This window comes from Equus przewalskii, chromosome 15, assembly GCF_037783145.1.
Source record: "Equus przewalskii isolate Varuska chromosome 15, EquPr2, whole genome shotgun sequence".
NCBI lineage: Eukaryota > Metazoa > Chordata > Mammalia > Perissodactyla > Equidae > Equus > Equus przewalskii.
Genome location: NC_091845.1, coordinates 29,609,081 through 29,628,917, shown reverse-complemented (window position 1 = coordinate 29,628,917; position 19,837 = coordinate 29,609,081). Strand labels below are relative to the sequence as shown.

At 36.3% G+C, this 19,837-nt stretch overlaps 1 protein-coding gene across 7 annotated transcripts in view; it reads right to left on the bottom strand.

Moving 5' to 3' along the window:
• Positions 1-19,837, bottom strand: part of FHIT (fragile histidine triad diadenosine triphosphatase) — a 1,361,197-nt gene that overhangs the window by 874,373 nt on the left and 466,987 nt on the right. The gene's annotated exons all lie outside the window — the stretch shown is intronic.

Sequence of the window (19,837 nt, the reverse complement as noted above, 5' to 3'; positions counted from 1 at the left end):
CTTTCTATAGTTTTCATAGTGGTTGCTCTGGGTATTACAATCTAATATGTCACTTACTACAGTCTACTGTTCTCAACATTTTACTACTTTGAGTGAAGTGTTGAAATTTCACTTCAACTTAAGTCCCTTTACCTTTGCCTCTTTTAAATACCATTGACATGAGTATCAGGTGTTCTTATAATTTTTGTTTCAGTAATCAAATAGGATTTACAAAACTCACAAGGAAAAGAATAGTTTACTGTATAAAGCCATAAATCTCTTTCCATTGTTCCTTCTTCCTTCCTCATTCTCTAATATTCTATTTGTTTCATCATTTCCTTTCTGTTTAAAGAACTTCCTTTAGCCAATTTCTAAGAGTAAGTCTACCAGCAACAACTTCTTTTAGTTTTCCTTCACCCAAGAATGTTTTTATTTATTGTTCATTCTTGAAGGATATTATTGCCAGATGTAGAATTTACAGTTGACAGTTCTTTCAGGACTTGACAAATATTATGGCACTTTCTTCTGTTCTACATTGTGTAAGATGAGAAATCTGCTCAAAATTTGAATTAGTATTCTTCTATAGGTAACGTGTCATTTCTTTCTAACTGCTTTCAAGATTTTTTCCTCCTTAGCTTTCATTTTTGAAAGCTTAATTATGATGTATCTTGGCTTGGATTTCTTTGGGTTTATCATGTTTGGGGTTCATCAGCTTCTTGGATCTGTAGGTTTGTGTCTTTCACCAAATCTGAGAAGTTTTCAGGCATTATTTCTTCAAATACTCCTTCAGTACCATTATCTTTCTCCTCTTCTTCTGAGACTCCAATGATATGAATGTTGGATCTTTTGTTGTTGTCTACAGGTCTCTGAGGCACTGTCCACGATTTCAGTCTATTTTCTCTCTGTTGTTCACATTGAGTAGATCTATGGTTCTCTTCTTCTGTTCAACAATTCTGGCATCTATCATCTCTACTGTTAAGAATATCTAGAAATGTTTATTTCTGTTATTATAATTTTCAGTTCTATAACTTCTATTTGGCTCTGCTTTATAACTTCTATTTACTTTCTGAGATTTCCTACTTTTTTATTTATATCAGAAGAATTTGTAATTGATTGGTGAACCATTTATATGACAGCTACTTTTAAATCCTTGTCAGATAATTCTAACATCTGATTCATCTTAGTGTTGGTATCAGTTGATTGTCTTTTCTCATTCAACTTGTGATTTTCATAGTTCTTGGTATGACAGATGATTTTTTAATTGTATCCTGGACATTTTGTCTATTATGTTAGGAGACTCTGGGTTCTGATTAAAGCTTTTGTTTTAGCAGGCCATCATTCTATTAAATTAATCTTATAGATCTTGGCTACTTTTATGGGCTGTGGTTCCAATGGTACTATAATTTTGAGTCTTTAAGATGTTATTTTGGTCTGCTTAATTTATCTGGTGTCACTGGGGCTCCTACTGGTTCCTTCATCCATTCCACTGCCTGAGGAGGTGGGAGAGGATTTTCCAGCCTGGGCCTCAGGTGTCTCTCAATGGGAGAGGGATATGGTGGGAACCTCCTACTGATGGCCTCAGCTGCCTCAGTGTCTCTGGGCAAGAGAGGAGCATTTCAGCACACGGGGACAAAGAAGCTTCCTAGAATAGTAAATGTATTCCAGCTGCATCCCCCTTGCATACACAGTACAATGCTATTAGTATTGTTTTAGACAGTAAGTTATCCTTCATGAAATTAAGAGAAGATAAAAACAGGGTTTTTAAAAATATCTATTAGTGCACATAGTTACCATTTCTAATGTTCTTCATTCCTTCATGGAGATCCAAGTTTCCATTTGGTATCACTTTCCTTTAGCCTGAAGAACTTCCTGTAGCATTTCTGGTAGTGCAGGTCAGCTAGTACTACATTTTCTTTAATTTGTTTATCTGAAAACATCTTCATATAATTTTCTTTCTTTATTTCTTTCTTTTCTTTTCTTTTTTTTTTTTTTTTTTTGCTGAGGACGATTTGCCCTGAGCTAACATCACTTGCCAATCTTTCTCTTTTTGTATGTGAGCCACCGCCACAGCATGACCACTGACAGACAAATGGTATAAATCTGTGCCTAGGAACTGAACCCAGGCTGCCAAAGCAGAACACACAGAACTTAACCACTAGGCCACTGGGGCTGGACCCCATTTTCATTTTTGAAGTAATTCTATATTCACTGGATGTAGAAATCTAGGTTGACTTATTTTTCTTTCTGCATGTCATCTCACTGTCTTCTGGCTTAAACAGTTTTTGTTTAGAAGTCTAGAATAATTCTTACTTTTCTCTCCTGTATATAATATGTTTTTTCCCCTCCTCTGATGGCTTTTTCCCTTTACCTCTGTATTTTAGCAGTTTGGCTATAACATGCCTAGGTGTGATTTTCTTTGTATTTATCCTGCTTTGATTTGCTAAACATCTTAAACTTGTAGTTAATGTTTTTTGAAAAAGCTATGGAAATTCAGGCCATTATTTCTTTAAATATTTTTTTTTCCTGCCTCATTCTCTCTCTCCTACTTTCTGAGACTTTAATTAAACAAATATTGGACTGCTTGCTTTTGTCCCACAGGTCTCTGAGGCCTTGTTTATTATTGTTTTCCATCTTTTTTTCCTCTGTTCTTCAGATTGGATAATTTCTATTGATCTGTCTTAAGTTTACTGACTTTTCTGTAGTCTCTAATCTGTTATAAAGGCCATTCAGTGAATTTTTTATTTCAGAAATTATTCTTTGCAGTTACAGAATATCTATTTGGTTCCTTTTTATAGGTTTCATTTATTTCTCTGAGACTTCCCATCTTGTTGTTCTTTTTGTGTCATGTATTTTACATCCTTTAAGTCCTTCAACATACTAATCTAGCTCTTTTAAAATCCTTTTATCCGGGTTATATCAGGGTCTGTTTCTATTTATTGCTTTTTCCTTGTTAATGGGTCTGCTTCTTCTCATGTCCAGTAGTTTTTGTCATCTACTGGATGCTGTCTGATACATTTAGGGAATCCATATTGTCTTGTCTTCCTTAAAGAGTACTGAGTTTTATTCTGGAAGGCAATTATATTACTAAGAGTTCTTCTTTATCCTGTGATTGTTAAGTCTGGTCTATTTTGATTCTGCCCTTGGCCCTGAAAAATGGACTTACTCTAGAGCATGGCTCTCACTCCTAAGGCTGGTCTTTCTGGGGTCTCAATTGAATGCCCAGGTACTCAATGAAGTCCTTCCTCTCAGGCTACATCAGAATTCCCACATCTCCCAGCTTTGGTAACTTTGTTTGGCTCTTGGCTCCACAGTGGCCACTTTCTGCAAGGCCTCAAGGAGTCTTGCCCTGCTTATGCACATCAAATCCTCAATGACCTCCATGCATATTTCTCGGTGCCCTCTCATGAATCTCTCTTTTCTTCAGCACCCACTCTGCTAATTCTAGCTACCGCAAAGCCTCAACCCACAAACTCTGCCTCCTTGGTTCATTGAAATCACCACCCAAAGCTTGGCTCCACCTCCTTACACTCTGGTCCAGTGAATGCACTCCTAGGCAGAAAACCAAGGTGAATGCAAGTCTTACCTCAAGTGTTTACCTTCTTTCCAAGATAAAAGTCCTGCACTGTCTTTTAGATAATTCCTGAAAAGAGTTGCCTCATACATTTTATCTAATTTTATAGTTCTTCATGAAAGGAGGTCAAGACTAGTACCAGATACTTAACTGTGGATGGCAGGAGAAGCCCTTAATTCTCTAAAATTACTGCTCTTGAAGACTAAAATGCTTTAATGTCTCTTTTCACTACTATCACCAACACCTGAACTTTCCAAATGATCCCATTTCTCTGATCACCCACTACGATACAGTACATTACATATGAATGATAGATAATACTTATCAAATGAATTACTCAGGTTTCCTGTTCTTACTCCTCTTCCATGTTCTTGCATATCTGATTGCCAGCTAATGTCTCTACCCCCAAAAGAGAGGAGGCCAGATGAAGAGAGAGGGGAAGCTCAAGTTATAATTTTTCTTTTCAAAAGCTGTGAAGATCAATTGGGTACAAGAACAGTTTTACAGTGAGGTTTGGAGATAACAGGAAAATTTCAATTGGTCTAACTCACCAGCTTCTAGTGGCATCACCATGACCAACCCTTCCCCAGATGTAATTATGTATTAGTTGTACCTTATACCTAATCAGTAAGTTACACTCATTCACAATGAACCACATCTGTCTCTGTGATAGAATCTGACCTCAGCTCATCAAAGAGCTTATCGAGATCAATGATACTGGCTTCCAAATGCATCTGATTGGCAATAAACTTTCTTTGTACCATTTTTAGCTTCTAAATGTTTGAATAAAGGTGAACCCAGAGCTATCTGAACTCTCAGAAAGGAGTCTCAACTTAAAATTAAGTACTGCTTCTTTTTGGAAGCGGGAGAGTGTATACATTTAGGAATGTTCAAGGATTACTCTGTTTCTCTTTCAACTTTTTATTTGTTGATTTTATCTTAAAGGCAAAATACAATACCTGGCTAGGGCTTTAACTGCAGATCAACAATCAAAACAGCCTGCAGCTAAGCACATCATTCTTCAAAGATGACCTCAGAAAAGAGAAGGTGTCTCCCAACTTGTCACAAATTAAATAGGCTTCAGAGAAGCAAACATGAACAGCACTGAGGATGGGGCACGGGGAAGGGGAGATTAAGATCTGTTAGATGCTCCCTTTCTGGTTTGCTGCAATGTTTCCAAATGGTTCATGTAGCTACATGACGAAAGTGGCAGAATTTTTCCTTATGCTTATCAATCCCTCTGCACATTATAGTATATTACAACTTCACCTCAAGTTTATTTTTACCATGCGTATTTGACAATCCCTCTATGGTGGAGAACTTAAATGATCACTTTCCAAAGCAAGGAGACAAAAGCTGACACTTTGCGTCAGCAGACACCTTGAAAAAGCAGCAACTTTGAGAAATGGATGGATGGATAACACAACCAGTAGGTTCCTTCTTTCTTTATTTGTTCAGCATGTTTCTGTTGAGTGCTACCAGGCTAGGGTACAGAGGTGAATAAGTTAGAAGCAGTCTCATTATGAAACTAAAAGTCTACCAGTGTGAGAATGGAGGACTCAAGATAGGCAAAGACGTCTAATGTGTCACCTAGAGAACATAACCTAAATGAGTTACCTAACAACTTAACATGGCCACTGCCTGCTGTTCTATGCATGCTAGGTAAGAAGAGGAAAGTCCTACAACCTCTCTGGGACGTACTTTGAAGACCAAACAGATTTTGGTCATGACCATTCTCTATAAATCCCTATTTATACCCTCCAAATGCAAGAAGGAATCAGGAGGTGTCACTAACACAAATCTCCCAAAAGAACTCAATAATACCATCCAAACAGATAAAATTGTCTTATGCTTGCTTTTGCCCTTTTTTAAGTTGTTCACAGAAGACCTAAATCAGATGCAAATTCACCATGTTTCCCTTCAAGGGCACATCATAAAAGCTACTAATGTACATTTTTTTGGCATATAAAATTACATTTGCTAAATCTTTTGTCTCTTTTGCAACACAACTCTATTTTCATCTAGAAACTGCATGTTATCATAGATGCCAATCTATCAGGTAAAAAAAGTAAGAGAAAACAAACATTTATTGCATAATCACAAGGTATATTACATATCATCATTCAATGGAAGGCAAAGTTAGCAGGTATCGGCCATGCAACTTGACTGACCATGTAACTGACATGCCCTTTCTGCTGCAAGTCCAACACATGGAATCAGTTATCCACAAGAAAGCCCTGGGTGGAGGGTAAATAGATTACGGGCCTAAATTGCAAAAGATTTATCGTTTCCAAGCATCCCTGATTCTGCCCGAAGAGTTGTTCCAGCCTGTGCATGACAGCTGTCTGTAATGGAGACAGAGAGCCCTTTCTTTTTAAGAATAAGATTTACCATTTGTTTTTTCTGCTCTTCCCCCAAACTCTTCCTGTCTCGGATTTATCACTCACACAATAAACATCTTATTGCTTTCTGTCTTTAGGACTTTGGTACCCATAGGTAACATGGAAACTTGTTTTGGGTTCACAAAAGAAATGACTTGCAAGCTTTCATCTGTAACATAAAAATATAGCCGTGATTAGTTAATTACAATGATAATGATTAGATACTGACTTGTGCCAGGAACTGTGTTAGGCTCTTTTCATTCATTACCTCATTTAATCCTCACAATTCCCATTCGACTTAGATTACTTCCTGTAGTGCCTTTAAGCACTTTCATATAGAATTCCATCCTCCTGTGTCAAGCATACACAGAAGTTGGCAATATAGGAACAGGCAAAGGGATAAGAGTCTGTCCAGCTGGGAAAAAAACAATCACAATCCTCATTCAGACTTACCCATTTTAGAAAGAGGCCAAAGAAGCTCTTAATTATGATTATGGAAGCAATATCTGCTCACTGCACCCCATATGAGAATTACGGCAAAGAATTTTTAAAATCATATATTATTCTATCACTGAGAGAGAAACATTGATAATGTGTTGATACTTCCCAGGTTTATTTATATGTGTGCCTTCACTTTTTGCTGTTTGTTGATTTTTTTAAACCAAATATTGATCATATAGCAATGCAATTTTGTATGCTTTCTCTGAAAATTATATTGTAAATATTTTCCCATGTCACTGAATACAATTTTTAAAAGATTTTCAAATGCTACCTTATGTACCATAATTTATTTAACAATTCTCCAGTTTACTGACAGATTACCTAATAGAATATTTAATTGTCATATAAATGCCATAATACACGATTATAATAATTAATTTTGTCTGCATCTCTATTTCCTTCTGAAAGATTTCTGGAAATGATATTACTGGATCAGAAAAAACAAAAGCTTCCTTTTTCCCGGGAGGCTCTCTCTATGCATGATTTCACCACAAAAGAATTTCCCATCTCCAGGTTTAAGTAGTAGTATCATTATAACTAACACTTGTCAACCAGCTGAAAATGACTTTGTTTTGCATGTTTTAGATATTTATCTAATGGTATCATATTGCATTCTTCAGCAACTTTCTTTTTAAAACTTTCACTCAACATAGTATTTTCTAGATTTATCTCAATATATGTTGTTCTCGTTCATTCTTTCTGCTTTCTGAAAACGATCTCTTGTATTAATATTTCATAATATTTATTCATTAGCCATTGGTGGATATTTATATTTTCTTGAATTACAAAAAGAAGTGCTGTTGTAGGTATCTTGTACACATCTCCTTGGGCATATAGTCACGGGAGATGCACATGTCTTCATCTTTTCTAGATGATGCCACGCTGTATTCCACAGTGGCACCAGTTTGTCCCATGTTGAGAATCCCCACTTTCTACAACTTCACCAACCTTCGGTATTATTAGATTTTTAAATTTATTTTGCCAATCGGATGAATGTAAAAAGCTATGTTATGGTTATCTTAATTTACATTTCCTGATTACTTTTGAGGTTGTACAGTTTTTCATCCATAAATTGGCCATTTCTATTACTTCTCCAATTTATATTTGTTCACGATCCTATCCATTTTTTTACTCATTTTTATTTCTGATTATTAACATTAACTCTTTGTATATTTCATGTTACTGTCTGCTGTTAAGTATGTTGCATACCTTGCAGAATGTCGCCTTGATTAACAATTTCCTGGTAAAATAACCCTTGTTTTTTGAAATATAAATTTCATAATATATATTTTTTTGTCAAAGTTTATGTAGCAAAAATTTAGATTTATGACACCAAAACTCAGTACAAAAACGAGCAAAATGATATACAGGAAAATCTTCAAGAAATTTTCCGAATATGTTCCATAGAATGTCCGAATCATGTGTAGATATTTTGAAAAGCATGCTGAGTGTCAACATAAGGGGTATGCATTTCAGACATTGTTGGTGCTAAAGGGCCATCATAGCATCAGTGTGAGCCACACTCTGCTGCTGAGCACTTGAAATGAAAACATTACCACAGTGCCTTTCACATTTAGCTTTTCTTTTTTGCTTATTGTTGGAAAGAGTTGAAAAAAATTTTGAAAATAATTGTGGAAAAGGAAGCAAAGCAAGTTAGGAAAGTAACTACATACAAAGCAAGTATTTAACAACAACATTAATTGCTAGGTGATCAAGGATACAATTTTTAAAGTATTTTAAATCTGGATATGGTAGTTTATGGCTCAACTATGGGCGTTTTACTGTGTTTTACTTACATTTCAGGAAATTGGTTGGAAGGTTGGGTTGACATGCAACACATTATCATTTTTTCTCATTTAAAATAATGGGAAATTGTGTCCTGGAAACCATTATTGGGTGAACCATGGGCTCATTAGGAATAAATTAGTAACATCAAACATGGAGTGTCTATATTTTTTCCCAGCATGTTCCTTATCTTCTACTCTTTGACTTCCTGTTCTTTCTTTATCTATTTTTATACATTTTCTCCTTTAATTCCAGCAACAAGGTAGCGAGTATGACCTGACTTTATAGATGAGAGTTCTGAAATTCAGGGAGGTTTGTAGTTGACTGTATTAGTTTCCTGTCTGTGGCTCCTGTAACAAATTATCACAAACTTGATGCTTAAAACAACAGAAATTTATACTCTCACACATCTGGAGGCCAGAAATCCAAAATCCAGACATTGGCAGAACCACGTTCCCTCCAGAGGCTCTAGGAGAAATTCCACTCCTTTCTTTGTCCAGCTTCTGGTGGTTTCCAGTATTCCTTGGCTGGAGGTGACATCACTCAAGTGCCCCCGAGGTCATATCACCTTCTCCTCTTCTGTGTGTCTCAAACTCCTGTGGTCCATCTCTTATAAGGATACTTGTGAAAGGAATTAGGGCTTCCTGGGATAACCCAGGATGTTTTTCTCATCTCAAGATCCTTAACTTAATCACATCTGCAAGGACCATTTTTCTGAACAAGGTCATATTCACGTGTTCCAGTAATTTATCATGGATACATTTTTTTTTGAAGAAGAAGATTAGCCCTGAGCTAACATCTGTTGCCAATCCTCCTCTTTTTCCTGAGGAAGACTGACCCTGAGCTAACATCCGTGCCCATCTTCCTCTACTTTATATGTGGGATGCCTACCACAGCATGGCTTGCCAAGCAGTGCCATGTCCGCACCCAGGATCCGAATCGGCAAACCCAGGGCTGCCAAAGCGGAACATGTGCAATTAACTGCTGCACCATCGGGAGGGCCCCCAACATGGATACTATTTTAAGGACCATTTTCCAGCTTGAAGTACTAGATCAAGGTCCCACAGCAGGACATGGTGTAGGCAAGTTTAGACATAAGACTCGCAGACTCCAGAGTTCACGTTTCTCTGCCCATGCGCTGCCTTCCATCAGATGGTGCGACCTGCTCTCTTTGTCCCTCCTCACACCTCATCCTCCTCTCAGTCTGCCCTACCTCAAAGTGAAGTCAGTATTCTGCTCCCCCAACTCCAGGGCCCTTTTCAGAGAGAGTCTGAAAAGGCTAAGCTTCCCACTAGCAAATTCCATCATGCATTCTTGGCTTGCTTTCTAATACCCAGTCAGCTTCCTGAGTCTAGTTCAAGAACCACACATAGCACCAAGCTAACCTTGCTGGAAAGAACTATTATCTCTTTCCCACTCATACTGATTTCTCAAGAGTCCCCATAAGTCTGTAGCATGACAAAAGAGAAAATTCTAAATATCATCTTCTTTCTTTTTTCTGGACTTGCTATCTACTCTTAGGGAATGAAAAGGGACAGGAGAAAGAAACCATGCTATGTCTCCTCAACTGTTCTAAAACACTCAATCTGAAGGTTAGTCAAAGATACATCACTTTTTGGAAGAGATTGCTTGATCTGGAGTCCATAGAGAAAATAATGTTTCTGCCTGCCTACCATGTGGGCCAGTAAGGTTCTGCGAGGTGCCCTCCTGCACACATACTTTCTCCTCAATCTAGGAACTGGCATTTACAGAGACCCTGGAATGCAATCTAACCTCTCTTTTCACAATCTACTTAGAGTTAACATTACATTATTTCACATAAAATATAGAAACCTTGTCATTACATGGGCCTATTTGCAAATCCCTCCGCATTCAAGCTGCCATTTCAATTACGTCTATATGCATTATAAACCCCACAAGATGATGTTATTAGTTTTACTTGGACATATGTATTTTAAAGAAATTAAGAGGAAAAAACTGGGCTTTTATATTTACCTTATATTTATGATTTCTAATGTTCTTCATTCTTACCTGAGGATCTGAGTTGCCATCTATTATTCCCTTTTATCCTGAAGAACTCCTTTTAGCATTTCATGTAGTATAGCTTGGTCTGCTGGCAGTAAATCCTATCAGTATTTCTTTATCTGAAAGCAACTTTATCTTGCCTCCATTCTCCAAGTATAGTTTCAGTGGATATGGAATTCTGGATTGATAGTTTCTTTTCCACTCAGCATGTTAAAGATATTGCTCCACTGTCTTCTAGTTTTTATGGTTTTTGAAAATAGGCTGGCAGTCGTAGAAATACAGTTCCCTTGTATATGCTATGCTGTTTTTCTCTGGCTACTTTCAAGATTGTGTCTTGGATTTTCAGCAGGTTGATTATCATGTGCCTCAGCATTTTGAATATGTAAATATATCTCTTTCCCCAAATTTGGGAAGTTTGGGGCCATTATTTCTTCAAAATCTTTTATGCCCCATTCTCTATCTCCTTTCCTTCTGAGGCACCAACTATCTGTATGCTCAAATTTTTGCTATTATCCCATAGGAGCTTGAGACTCTGGTTGTTTTTGTTGTTGTTGTTGTTGATCTTTTTTCTCTGTTCTTCATAGAAAAATTTTATATTGATTTATCTTCAAATTCACTGACTGCTTGTAATCTGCCGTGTGGATGCATGTTCCAAGGGTCAGCCAGTGATTTGGGTAGAATTTATAGTAAGAATTTGTGGTTCCCCCTTTCTGGTTCTCTCTTTTCTGAGATTCCCCTCTCACTTTCCAATAGCTACAGTCACCCCAAATTCTGTCTTCTGGTTCTTCTGGCCAGAAAACCTGTGGGTTTCCCATTGGAGTTTCAGCTACCCTATGTGGCAATGAATATAGTTTGACCTCAGCATGGGAAACTTAACCCATGCCAATCTCATCTTCCAGGTGTCAACTCACCTCCAGAATCTACCTGCCTTAGTTCACTCTACAGATCCTTCAGGGAATTGTTTCTGTTTTTGTTTTGTTTCTTTATTTTGGCCAGAGTTTATAGTCGTTATCTGTGGAACTTTACTTGGCTATATGGGAAGCAGAAATAACTATTCTTTATGTTTTAACTTTGTCATGGTGTTTGCATCAGTCATGATGGGTCCAGTAATGCTGGATGAGCAAATAACTCCCAAACCTTAGTGGCTTAAAAAAAAAGACAAAGGTTGTTTCCTGAGTTATGACGCATGTCCATTTCCCAGATTAACAAGAGCTCACGGCATCATCACTCAAGGACACAAGCTGGTGACCTTCATTATCTACTTATCATCCAGGCAGCGGTAAAAGAGAAACATGATGAATAAGGCACTAGCTTCCAATGCTTTTGCCTAGAACTAACATACATCACTTCAGTTCACATTTCATTCATCTACAGTAAATCACATGGCCTTGCTTCAATTCAGCGGGGTGAGGAACCATACCCATTCTATGTGCCCAGTAAGAGGAGAACTAAAATACGCACAAATAACCTGAACGGCTACCATAGTGTCCTTTGTCATATAGATTTTTTCACTTTCACAAGGTCAAATCTTCATTTCTTCCCTTTATGATATCTATGTATTGCGTCTTGTATAAAAAGATCTCCATCCCAAGATTATAAAATGTCTCATATTTTTTCTCTAGTGTTTTTAAATTTTTGATAAAAAGCTATTTAGCTCTGTAGCATAACTGGAGATATTTGTGTGTATGTGTGTGTGTGGTAATGTGTCTAACATATTTTCTAGGTAGATAGCCAAGTGTCCCATTCACTGAAAGCCTACCTCATCCACGCTCTAATTTAATATTCCACCCTATCAATAACTACAATTTTATGTATATATGAATCTGCTTTTGTACTCCTCATTCTAACAAATGATGTCTTTGTCTGGTATTTAGCCTCACTGTATAAATGTTTTCATTTTTTAGGCAAATACCTCACCATGGTTTTTCCTTTAAAATAAGTCTTCTCCATACATTTTTGCTTTTTTTTTAAACATTGGCACCTGAGCTAACATCTTGTTGCCAATCTTCTTTTTTTCCTTCTTCTTCTCCCCAAAGCCCCCCAGTACATAGTTGTATAGTTGTATATTCTAGTTGTAAGTCCTTCTGGTTGTGCTATGTGGGATGCCACCTCAGCATGGCTTGATGAGTGGTGCCATGTCCATGCCCAGAATCCAAACCAGCAAAACCCTGGGCTGCTGAAGGAGAGCATGCAAACTTAATCACTTAGCCATGGGGCCAGCCCCCATACATTTTTTTTTTAAATAATTCTAAAGTATTGTTTTTTCCCTTCCAAAATCTAGAAGATGCTTATAAGGTCCCTTAAGAAATTCTGTTGGAATTTTGATTGTGATAGTATAGATTTTAAACAGATTGTGTCTTCCCACTAGGGAACATGGCACTTCTCCCCATTTATTTAAGTTTCTTTTAAGCTGTTTGGTAGAGTTCAATATTTTTTATATAGTTACTATGTGGTCCATGTTAGTTTACTTGTGAATTGTACATTTTTGTGGTTCTTATAAATATACAAGAACTCTATTGATATTTTAAGGGAATCTTACATATAGCTACCTTACTGAACTCTTATCAGTTTTAATTGCTTATTAGCTGAGTTTGGAACAGATAATTATCTTTTTAAATAGTACTAGTTTATCTCTTCTTTCCAATATTTATGCCTCATATTTAATCTGATTAACTTATTACATTGACTGTGATCATATTGTATAATGGTTAGTACAATGTTGAAATAGTTACAATAATAGCAAGCACACATCTCATTTGTAGCAGTAAGGGAATATTTTCAATGTTAACATTAAATAATGTACCTTGCTGTAGGTTTCTGATAGATAGCTTGTAATGTGCTGTGTAAGTTCATCCTATTCCTAACTTATTGAATGAGTACTGTTTCCTGTGTTTTTTAATAGAAAAGGGAAGTCTATACGTATTAATCATTACTCTTAATTTCTACAGATTGATTTTATTACTCTCCTTTAATAATGAAAGCTCTAATAATGAAAGGCTACCAATTTTCTGCTAAATACAGCTTTGGCCATTTAAAATGTGAATACATAGAGTTCTCATTTGTCTAACAGTTTATTATACTAGGCTTTCTTTCCTATTTGAACCTAGAGCTCTTTAGAATTTTTTGGTTTTTGTTGTTGGTATTGCTGTTTTTCAAGTTGTTAAGCTTTGCATTTAAACTTTTTTCATTAATTTTTAGTTTCATATCATTGTAGGCAGAGCACGTAGCCTATGAACATTATATATTTCATAATCTAATATGGTTTTCTTTGAGGTATAATATATGATCAATTTTTTTCTAAATGTTTCATGGCTCCTTTAAAAGTTTGCTTTTTCTTTCTAGAGAACAAAGTTCAATAAATATTTATTAAATAGCTTTATTAGATTATTAAAGCACTCTACGTATTCTGTGTTCATCTGACCTATGGAGGATCAATAAAAGTATATTAAAGTCTCATATAACAATTATGTTTCTATCAATTTTTCCTTATATTTCTAACAGCCTTTGTTTGAGGCTGTTATCAAGATGATGAAAATTCAGGACTGTCTTATTGTCATAGTAAAGTCTAACTATTTGAAAGAAAATATAACCTTCTTGATCACATTTAATATTACAGTCTTTGATTCTATTTCGTCAAAATATTGCTGAAATAACTTTTTGTTTTATTTTGCTTTTGCCTGATAAATCTTGTCCATCCATTTCTTTTTTAATCTTAACAAGTCACTTTGTTTTATGTATCTCTCTGCTCAGTAACCCATGGTTAGATTTTACTTTTTAGCTGAAATAGAGTCTTTGTATTTTAATAACTAGTTTAATGATTATTTTTTAATGAGATTCAGCTTCACAAAATGCTCTCACATTCATAGTTGCTCTTCTAAGCATTTAAGGTACATGGGAAATGTCATTCCTATTTTACATGCAAGAAAATTTGAAATCAAATAGGTTAAATATAACTCTCAAAGTCTTTCAGGTAATATGTGGCAGTGGTTAGACTTAATCAAAGGATGCTAACACTAAAACCATGGCTTTTTATAAATATATAATATACTCTTACTGAACGTCAATATTCAGATGGACTATTTGTTCAAATTATCTGCCCTTTTTCCAATAGGGGAGTTTACACTATTTACTTGTATTGGCATAAGTGATATGTTGGCTGTACCTCTGTGATCTTACTTTATGCTTTATGTATTTTATGTTTCACTGTTAATTCCTGTACTTGGCGATTTCAACCAGGCTGCACATTCTTATATTTCCCCATTGATTTGGAAGTCATCCATCCTTCTTTAATTTCTAATAGTAATACCTGGCATACCAAAAAGAATATTAATATTTGTTGAATGGATAAATAAACTTTAAAACTTCCAAATACTTGAAATCATTGAGTGCACCCTTAGAAAAATGAGGATTTATCACAGTTTTATTTCTGGACCCTGTAAATATGATCTTGGGTTTTATTATTACTTATTATAAAATATTAAATACTTATTAAAGTTTTATTTTATGTTACATATTTTGTCTGTCAAAAGTATAGTTTTACATTTGCATTCAGTGTTATAATTAAAGTTACAATTGTTTAAATCTCACTTTAAGTTGAATCGGTTTCATTATTAATGGTCAGTCTCTCAATACCATTCACTTCTCTGTTACTGAATTCTGAAGTTCGATTTTTCTCTCAGTTACCTGGACCAGTGTTCCTAAATCTTAGTGGATGTAAGAATCTCCTAGAGAGACTGTTAACACACAGATTGCTGAATTCCATCCCCAGGGATTTTGCTTCAAGAGGTCTGGGGTGAACCTGAGAATCTGTACTTTCAACTAGTTTCCAAATAATGCTAATGTTACTGACCCTGAACCTCACTTTGCATAGCACTGACCTGGGCTGTATCCTTAAACCATTTCCCTAGGAAAGAAGCGTTATGTTTTCTTTTCTCTTATATACTGAGAATCTGTTACTGTTACTTTTACAAATGAAAGACAACTTGACTATATTTACCTTTCTTGGGTACATTCTCCCAAACTGTTCTAAGCAAATTTTTGTAGATTTTATAGCAATAGCTGCTATCATATAGTGTGACGGGGGAAAAAAAAAGGCCAGTCTGATTTTTGCTCCTTTGTAAGGCACTGTTTTCTTTGCCTGTGAGCTTGAAAGATTATTTTCTTTATTCTTGTAATTAAAACAATATTGTTGAAATGGTATGGCACCTTTTTCACTAATGTTGCCTGGAGTATGGAAAGCCCTTTCAATTTGCATACCAACGCTTTCTTGCTTTTATTTTAGCTCAGAAGAGCTTTTATTAATTTTTGATTACTACTGGTATTCCAAATGTTTCTGCCTCAAGAACATCTATAATTTTTACACTATGTCTAGTGTTTAAGTCTATGATATCTGTCTTTGATATTTTTAATCTTTATTTCATTAATTTCATTTTTATTGTCCTTTTCTTCTTCACTTTGACAAAACATCAATTTTTCTTCTACATTAGTGATATATTTTTTTAAATGCTGATTTCTCTTCATCTTCTAATGGAGATTTTAATTCTGCTATGCTATTCCACTTTCTTTACCATGTTTTCTTGACTAACCTGTCTCCTTTTCCAAACCATCCTACATTTTTTTTAGTCTTAGTTTATTCTCTCATTTCACTTTCTGCTTTCTGAGGTTATTGAGGATGCCAAACTTCTAAAAATTCTTTCATGTTCCTGTGGCAAATCATCCTGGAAAGTCAACTGTTACTCTGAATCTCTGAGATTCTGTTCCTTTCTTCTTGTCTACCGTAATTTTTTATCTTTAGTTTATCATGAAAGAGGCCGTGTTTGCCAAAAAAGATGATGATTGTCTTTACCTGTGTATGACTGAATCCCCCACAGCTAGAATGCTAAGTTGGTTTGCAGAACTTATATCCCAATTCCCAACCTCTAACAGGTTTTCTATCTAGTGGAGCTCCTCTGGTTGATGTAGAATCTTCTAGCACCACTGCCCAGATCTGTGTCCAACCTGAATATGAAAAACAACATTCCCCAGGGCCCCCTTTACCTTCAACATAGCTATGGTGCCTTAACTATGACAGACATTGACAAATACATTTCCAAAAAAAATATTGCCCCAAGTAGTAGGCAGACTAATGACCACCAAAGATGTCTACACCCTAATCCCTAGAATCTGTGAACATGTTAGGTTACATGGCAAAGGAGAATGAAGGGAGCAAATGGAATTAAGGCTGCTAATCATCTGACCTTAAAATAGAAAGAGCATCCACTAGTATTCAGGTGGACCCAGTGTAATCACAAGGATCCTTAAATTTGAAGGGAGAGAGGTAGAGGAGTCATGCAAAAAAAGTCATGCAGAGTGATACAATATGAGAAAGACTCGACTGGCCATTGCTGGCTTTGAACATGGAAGAGGGCCACAAGCCAGGGAATGCAGGCAACTTCTAGAAGCTGGAAAAGGCAAGGGAATGGATTCTCCCCTAGAGACTCCAGAAAGAAATTCAGCCCACCTGAAGCCTTGCTTTTATCCCAATGAAATCTATTTCAGATTTCTGACCTCCAGAACTTTAAAATAATAGATCTGTGTGGTTGTGATCTACTAGGTTGTTCATTGTAGCAACCATAGGAAACTAATACAAAACCGGTAATACACGACTATCTCTTTGACCAACTACTATTTGCATTCTCTACATGAATGTAGAAAAAGAAATCTGCATTCATAGTGGTGCTTCATAAAAAGTACCTACATCGTGTAGGAATTGTCACTCACTTTTGTAGTCTCTGCATGAACTAGGGGAAAGATAGCAGCCAAAGGATTAAAGGTCTTTCCTCCTCTGGCCATAGCACAAAGAAACCATCAGTTGAAATTGTTCACTCTAGCTCCAACAGACTTCTAGTTAGTAGAATCCTCTACAGGAATTTAGAATAGGTTGACAAGAAGAACTAATTTTCAGTGATAGTAACTTTATATATCTTTATATATACACATATATGTTCTTTTTTTTTTTTAAGATTGGCACCTGAGCTAACGTTTGTTGCTAATCTGTTCTTTTCTTCTTCTTCTCCCCAAAGCCCCCCAGTACATAATTGTACATAGTTGTATATTCTAGTTGCAGGTCCCTCTAGTTCTGCTACGTGGGATGCCGCCTCAGCACGGCTTGATGAGTGGCACTAGGTCCACACCCAGTATCCACACTCGGCCATGGGGCCAGCCCTATCTTCTTGAGAATTTTTATAACAAATTGGGAGCAGTTAGATTAGAGGATACTATCCAGGCATCAATTTAATTTCACGTATTCTTCAATCTCTTCTTGGGTACTGATCCTCCTAACTCATTCCTCTGTGAGTGAAAGCAAACTTAAGAAATTATACCTTTATATAAAGTGAGCATGTTTTTCTAACTATAAGAATCCTTTTTATTTTAAATAGGTAGAACTATGACCTATCTATTTTAATTTTGTGCAGCACTATTTTTCCTGGGGAAGGAGTAAAAGACCCCCTATCTGGATAGGAGGCTAGTAGGAGCAAGATTTCCATCTGTTTCCATTTGCCCAAGTAGATATTTCTCTACTCACTGGTCTCAGGAAATCACTGTGTTTACCTAAGATTTAACTCAAGAGGCTAAAGTCCTGGGCAAATATTAAGAGGGAATTGACAAAGGCATATTAAGTTCTAAGGAAAAAACTATACTTACCTAAAAGAAACACATTATCACAGAGTTAACACAGCACTACTTTCTGCCTTGCCACTACTGAAGGCACATGGCAGCCAAAATTCTTCACTTGCCCTTGCCCTGCAAACTTTCTGCACAGCAGATAAAGGGCCAAAGCACAACCGGGTTAAAGGAATAGCATAAACCCATTCATCCATATGTTCTAGATCTTAGGCCATCAGGCTTCTCACTGTTCCTACTATAAGAAACATCTTTTGCTTGCATGCTGAACACAACTGTTCTGGATGCATGGTTCTTTAGCTAAACCAGAGCAGAATGGGGAGAAAGGTCCTCAACTATTAGTCTGCAACTGGACCTAACATTCCACCATTAGAACCATCAGACAAGAAAAAGACTTTGTATTTCCAGGAGGATTAAGTCAAAACATAGATTGACGTAGAAGGAGAGCCATTAGTCTTTGTCAGATAAGTATGATTACGTGATGGGATTGCTTATAGAAGTGCAAAGAATACTGAGGAAACTAATCAGGTTAATTTGGGAAGGACTAGAAAAAAAAAACTGTGAACCATAAGGCCATGGGTAGGGAACACTAAGATGCTGAATTTCCTCTGGGCGTGATCCTGTCCTGGTAGAGGTAACTGGCGGGCTCCTTGGAATACAGATATTCTCTTAGCAGTGTCAGACAATGTGGACCCAACATGAAAGAAAATGAAAAGCATCATAACTCTTTAAAAACAAACAAATATTTTCATTTTTAAGGGAGCCTATGAAACAAGCAGTTGAGAGCCTAGGCTCTGAAGTCAAACCATGAAGGTTCAAATCCTGGCCTTGCCCCTCACAGAAATGCTATGTAACTTCTTTATGCCTCATTTCCTGCATCTGTAAACTGGGGATAATACTGTTACCTCACTAGCTACTTTGGGAACATCAGCTATGATAATACATGTAAAGCTCCTAGCACAGCTCCTACCCCTAATAAGAGTTGAATATAACTCCTGCTGCTGCTGCTAGGGAGAGGCTGCAAAGCATTCTGGATAAGAACAGGGACTGGAACACACTGTCCAGACTCTGCCATTTAATAGATGTATGATCTTAGGCAACTTATTTGCCCTCTCTGTACCTTACTTTCCTCATCTGTAAAATAAGTGCAATAATAATAAGCAAATCAGGGTTATATTGAGGATTAAATGAGTTAATGGTTGTAAAATGCTTAGAAGAGTGTCAGGCCCATAATGTGTTTGATAAATAAATTATTCAGCTCTCTTCAGTTTTAAAACTGTGATCAAGGAAAACCACAGGCTCTGTAATTGTACTCTGGGGGGTCCACGTGGTAGAGTGGAAATATGGAAGGTAGGGCCCAGCTCCACCCTCTATTCAAACAGAGTAACTACTTTATATTGAGCTTTTGGGCAAGACTTTGTTAGAGCAAAGATTTTCTTTTTAAAAGGAAAAAAAAAAAATGGGAAGAAGGCAGGAGAAAAGGAAAGAAAGAAAGAAACTATGGTTCTCTACTCTTGTGCCCTCATATAAAATGTCTATATCAGCCCAATTTTTAAAAAACATTGAATGTTTTTATGTACATTATCTACAGGATTTAACCAGATCATTTTAAGTTTCCTTCTAGATAGAAAATTCTCAGTTTGTCTCTTAAAGAGGTAAATTTCAGTAAATTCAAATTTTAAAGACAAAACTTCCCAACCTCCTTTAGGGTATACAAAAGTCTCAATAATTCTAATTTAACATGCAAATCATGAATGTTCACCACAGCCAAGTGAATAATAAATCACCCCTGAGTTCAAGTGCTTGCCATGCAAAATTGCCTGTTTCCTAGAACATTCAGAAATCTGTTTTTAAATTGCATTTTATTATTTTTGCTGTTGTGATGGTTGCTCTTCAAAGAAACTTGGAAAATGTGTCATGTTCAGCACTAAGG